Raw genomic sequence first — 6000 nt, 5'->3', positions numbered from 1 at the left:
GACAAATTCCAAACTCCGAGCTGAATGAATGAAGCTGAAAATAAATATCACTTTGCCAGACCCAGGATGTACTTATAATACATATACAAATAAACATCCAGAGTGCTACATTGTCGACATAATGTAACAAAGCGTAATAACTGCAGTAGTTTTAAATTTATTATATCCGCAGGGACAAGAAGCCGGCGCTCTCCGTCAGCACTAACGAGTCGTAAACGGCATTGAACCTTCGTACCTCTACTTATAGAGATCCTTGATATAGTATTCTTGTCGTAATATCAAAGAGATATAATCTGCAAAGATGACTTTGGTGCGATCTTCGTGGAAAATGTCGAGAGAAAGTCAAAAGTTTTATAAGGATGATAATAAATACAATCTTGTTACAAAGATATATTACAAAATAAAATTAAATAGAGATAGTACTACATAGTAACTCCTATAATCTGCTTTTGTCTCAGTCAACGTCAGCCAAGTCAAGCTAAATGTGCAGCATGTATAGTCGGTGCACGAATTTAATGCAGTGATTTTGTTAATATTAGGTTATATAAGGGGCCGTAGCCAAAATTACTATCTATAATCGTGTAAGAGAATGACTTATTCGAGCGATAAAGTTAACGATAGGATATATCAATGTTATAATTTTTTTCTATGTTTTATTAGAGTTAACAATTATTGAAAGGCATTTCGACTACGGGCCAAGATCAGGGACCGAAAGTGCGAAATATATTTATTGCACTAATAATGTAATATCTTGTTTAGATCGTTATGTCTACATTCTGCAAGATTCCTCGGAGCTCGCGCGCGGACAGTACAAACCATGCCACAACATTTTACAAGACAAACTCATCCTAACAACAAAGAATACAATGGAAAAATATGGTAATTTTACACATAGTATCATTATTGAGAGTAATCTAGTCATAGACCTTTTTCCATCTGAATAGCTTCTTTACAAAAGTTAGTTTATCTAGGTTACTATTTGAATGGAAAGCGTAGGAAACAACAAAGGATAATCTAGACCACACTAAAACAACATACAAACATTGTTACTTAGTCTAGAGTTGAAAAATATACACTGAACTAAAAACATTCAATTATATCAACATTTTACGGAATGGACTAAAATGGATCCGACTATTCGCCTGCAATGGTTTTGTTTTAAAAATCCAGCCAACGGCTTGTGCACTTTTCATGATAACACGGTATACAGCTAGCGAACTATTTCAAAGATAACATATTGAAGTAATTGGATGAAACGCTTCGTTTCTAAAATTATATTTATCAGTCAATCTGTTTATTAAAAACTGGTAGCTTTACTTTGATAGCCTATCGATCATAGGCGATGTCATTTCAAAAAGGATTTTGGAAATCTCTACACAATATCAAATTTAACTGTTTATTATCCATAAAGTTATATAGAACATATATATACAAGTACCACAAGTCGTAGACATATTTTCTCGCATTAAGTAAGTCAGCTTTCCTTTTTGAAAGTCACTTGGAAGGGCCTCAGCAAAATGGAAAGCCTGGGAAATCCAACTACGTCGCGCTGTTTAAAGAAAATAATACGTTTGTATAAAAACTAGAGTTACTTCATAACCTACTGTGAACTATCGCACTGCAAAGTCAATGACCTGCTGAAAATAACAGGGGAGCGTGTTCCCAGCGTCATAAAATTTACTGCCAGCAATACCTGGAAGTATTATGAAATGCATTTGATAGCAACAATTATGTGAATCGATACCCAAGGGTCGTGCACAGGTGCAAACAAAGCTGGTCGTACATATATCTAATGAAGGTTTTTTGGTGTAGGTGTCTCTGCAGTATACACCGGTGGAAACCTTCGAATGAGATACTGGAATACTCCAACATAGCTAATGCAGGGGCCCGGAAGAGAGTGGGAAGAGAATTGGTGGAAGGATGGGAACCTTTTAGAGGGAGCAGAGAAGAAAAGGATGGAAAATGTTCGCGAGCCATTATAGGCCTCAATGTGTTGTTACAACCACGAAGTGTATTCACTTGACTGTGTGACTAGGCGGCACATAACCCCCCGTGCAGGTCATGCATTCCGTGTGAAGACCCAACGCACAAGCATTGCCTCGGGGGACCAAATTTTAATTTTTATTTACTAGAGATACCATTAAATAACATATACCTACAGTACATTTTTTTGCAAAGCTATCCAGTATAAGAGCGTTGGTTACCTTTTTAAGGTATCTACTAATGAAGATGAGTGCACCGGTCACTGAGGTTATTTTAGTCCCATTGGCTTTGGGAGTCTTTGTTGTATCACTAATTCTAATATGGGACGAAACACTTTTCGATGATAACAAAAAATATTCGTTCTTATATTATAAAGTAATAACGTAAACCATGTTTACTAAGCTTAGTTGTGCTCCACGTGATCGAGAAGAACCTGACACAGTATTAATATATTAATAAAAAGCAAATATCTTCTTGCTAATAAAAGTATAAGGTCTACTGCGCACGTAGCGTCGTGGATTATTGTACTTATAAAACGAATTATACAAATCATGACACAAAGTATTTGCCTAAGCAATGTTTGTAACATCTATTACAAGGATGCAATTAATTGATTAGTTTAAAAGCTGATTATGATTGATGGAGTCCATGATCTATTTCACAGCCCAGGCGCTATACAAATGGGCGAATCGATAGCTTTTACAAATATTTGAATGAAGCGACCTGAATCCTCTGGGTGAACGACCGTTTTGAGATTAGTTCAGCCCTTTCAAGCTACGATCTAGATGTTACGTAATTTTGAGATAGTTTGACTACCAAAACTCTTGGTTTTAGTTTTAAGATGCGTTAATTAGAGGACAAAGAAGTTGAAATAATATTTGCCTATCTTATCTAACATATAATTATATAACTAATCAGTAATTATTTAAAATAATCAGTAGTTATATTTATAATCTTTTATTTGATTAATTTGTAGTTTATTTACTCATATAACTGCTGATATAAGTCTGCTAGTAATTACAAAAATATTTTTGTTAAATAAAGCTAACTCATAGCCGATAGCATCTATTGCTAAATGATATTTTTAAATTCTGTAAATAGGATCTGTCCCAGAAATACCTTATACCAGCGCCTTGGCACCGTGTCGAGTGACCCCAATACAAGATAATATAATATACATTATTAAAAGACCTTGTATAAACAGAAAACCGCACTGCAGTATCAATAGTTCATGCTGAATTAAAATAAATATGTTAGTTCGTGCGAACACTAAAAACTATTCATAATAATGGTTTTTAGCAACTAAAAGGCAAAATGAGTAACTCGCTTGCATAGTATCCTCATTAACTGCAGAAACAGCACTAATGCTATAAGATCTTCGGATAAATTGCATGACGTTGCACGAATCATTGAAACAACAGTCGTTACGTCTTATGCTCAATGATTTCAATAGTTAGAATGTAAATATCGGCTTTTTCAAGACTTTTCAAGCAAAGTACCCAAGCGTCTCGTGGGAAAATAGGAAATCAAGGCTCAAGAATATAGGATTGAACTCGCCAAAATATAAAAATTGCTGTATCGAGAATCAGGAACAAATAACCGACGCATTCAATCGTCGGAAATCAAAAAAAAGTTGAGTGAAAGCCTAACGCGTATACATTTTATTCAATGAAAATAAATCAGTCTCTTTAACAAAAGGGAAATAAAGACACAAAGTTTATTTAACTTACTTATTAATAATGTTTATTTGTCAAGGGCTAGTCTGTTCCTCAATCAGATTCCAAAGTTGACACATTACGATTCCGAACAGCTCCAAATAATCCTATTATTGCGTTTTCTTTCAATTGAATTTTATTTGTGACGTGAGATCCTTGTTAATGCTCGCGCTTGCCCGCGCCGATCAATGTAGCTCCGCATTGGGTAAATAAAATACCTATATCTAGTGGAATTCTAATCCCGCACGACAGATGTTTTCTGTTGAGTTCTTACCATTGCCACTGAATTCCAGTACTACTTTCGATTTAATGAAATTATGTCATATTATGAGATTTTAGAGTAGAAAATAGTCAATTGTCCAAGATTGGAATTTGTAGCCAATTTAGAAAATATATATCTTATTACATGATAGGCTATAATCCAAATAAAATTTGCAAGTGACCGTTACACTACCTACTTACACTGTTTTTAACCGACTTCATAAAAAAGGAGGAGGTTATCAATTCGACGTGAATTTTTTTTTTTTTTTTTTAGAGAAGTCTATTGTTTTATGAACACAAATATAAAGTTTTGTTAAAGAACATAATAATGACTGTAACTAAGTTTGTAATATGGATACCTGGTGAATGCCTTGTCAGTATTGAAGGATAGGGAAATTAATAAGAGGAACCGTAAATTTTTCGAAGAAAGCGATCGGTGGAAGGAACTAACTAAATTGTTTCTGCTAAATGCTGGAGTACCGAATTGCGCTAAGAAGCACCGAACAATTTAAGTATGAACCTGTTTGCTGGTTTTAAACCAAGTAAAATCTTTGGGAAGATTTTTTGTGATAACGAAGATGCCCCCAGCCGAAGCCATCGACGGCTAGCTCATAAACAAACAAACAAACGACACTGAAGCATCATTATGTAAATGGAAATTCAGGTCAACATTAAGTAAAGATTTTCTCAGAAATCTAGCCACCGCATTCACTTGTCTGCTGTCGGATTATGTAAATGGTTGCTCGGAATGCAATCTGGGGAAAATATCGCGATATCCAATCGGTTTTACATTATTACCCACTTACGAAGCTGTGGCGTAATTATAGGAAGATATTTTATTTTTGTTTACGGCAAAAGTAGTAGGGGAACAAATAAAATATACAGACTATATATTTATTTATTCATAGATACAACAATTTATTTATTACGTCAGTTTTAGGCGGTCAGTGAACTAGGCTCCAGGCCCGTATCACCGTAGACCAAATAAGAAATAACGATACTTATATTTTCATTAGGCGACCAAATCTGGTTAAAATCTTTTATTATGGTGCGCTTCAAACCGTGATCGCCTGATTATTTAAGTTTTATGAATGTAATTATCGTCTTTCCGAAAACATGTATAAATTAATGTAAATAAACGTAGAATAGTTTTAAGTAAATTATTAGAACTTTTCTCGAACGATAACTTTTTATTATAATCCAAAGAATGACTAAATAAATGGTTAAGGCCATTTATTTCAGTCATTCGTAAAAAAAAAAGTATTGTACTTGCGCTCTAGTTCACAACCAAATTCATTTTTGAGAAGATATTCAGTATTAAAATCACAACCAAAAGAAAAATAAAACGGCTATAAAATCTTTGATATTATGTAAGTTAAAATGGGGCGTATATTTTCATATCTCCAGAGGTTATTAAAATGTAAAAAGTGCCACCAACTGTGTCACAATTTTAATGTAAAGCCGCTGCGCTCTTTGGTTCTCAGCATATTAATTTCTAGAAAACATACGAATATTTTAGCTTAAAGTCAGTCTTTTAGTAGTATTTTATTTCGTTTGTAAAAAAAATGCAACCGACGTAATTATGAATATTAATTACCTAATTAAAAAAATTATAATTTACTTTAAACTTCCTGACCATTCGATTTTTTTTTTGCTTTGAAAGACGCGACGAGCTTGCCGTTCGCCTGATAGTAAGTGATACGACTGCCCATAAACAGTAGAAACACCATCCAACACCTTGAATTACAAAGTATTGTTTGGTATTCCACTGCGCTCGCCACCCTGAGACAAGATGTTGAGTCTTATTATCTCCAGTAGTGACACTGGCTCCAATGTCCTTCAAATCAGAACCCACCACACTGCTGCTTGGCGGCCGAAAAAGACACTGTGTTGGTATCTACGCAAGCGAACTGTCACATATGAGAGACCTACCACCAGTAAGATAAATAAATAAGGCCCGACCAGACAATACGGTGCGCTGCGGCAAAACCAGATCACAGTGATTTCGTTCTTTCAAGATTACTATTAAACCCCACAACAT

The 6000-nt window shown here is 34.6% G+C and overlaps 1 long non-coding RNA gene across 1 annotated transcript; it reads left to right on the top strand.

Annotated features, from left to right (window-relative positions):
• The first annotated feature begins 781 nt into the window (after positions 1-781).
• On the top strand, positions 782-2160 carry LOC115444797. The gene is made up of 2 exons (XR_005111999.1): positions 782-879; positions 1813-2160. It is a non-coding gene; the product is annotated as an uncharacterized LOC115444797 (long non-coding RNA).
• The last annotated feature ends 3840 nt before the right edge of the window (positions 2161-6000 follow it).

This window comes from Manduca sexta, chromosome 8 (genome assembly GCF_014839805.1).
Source record: "Manduca sexta isolate Smith_Timp_Sample1 chromosome 8, JHU_Msex_v1.0, whole genome shotgun sequence".
Classification (NCBI taxonomy): domain Eukaryota; kingdom Metazoa; phylum Arthropoda; class Insecta; order Lepidoptera; family Sphingidae; genus Manduca; species Manduca sexta.
This window is presented reverse-complemented; position numbering and strand designations above follow the sequence as displayed.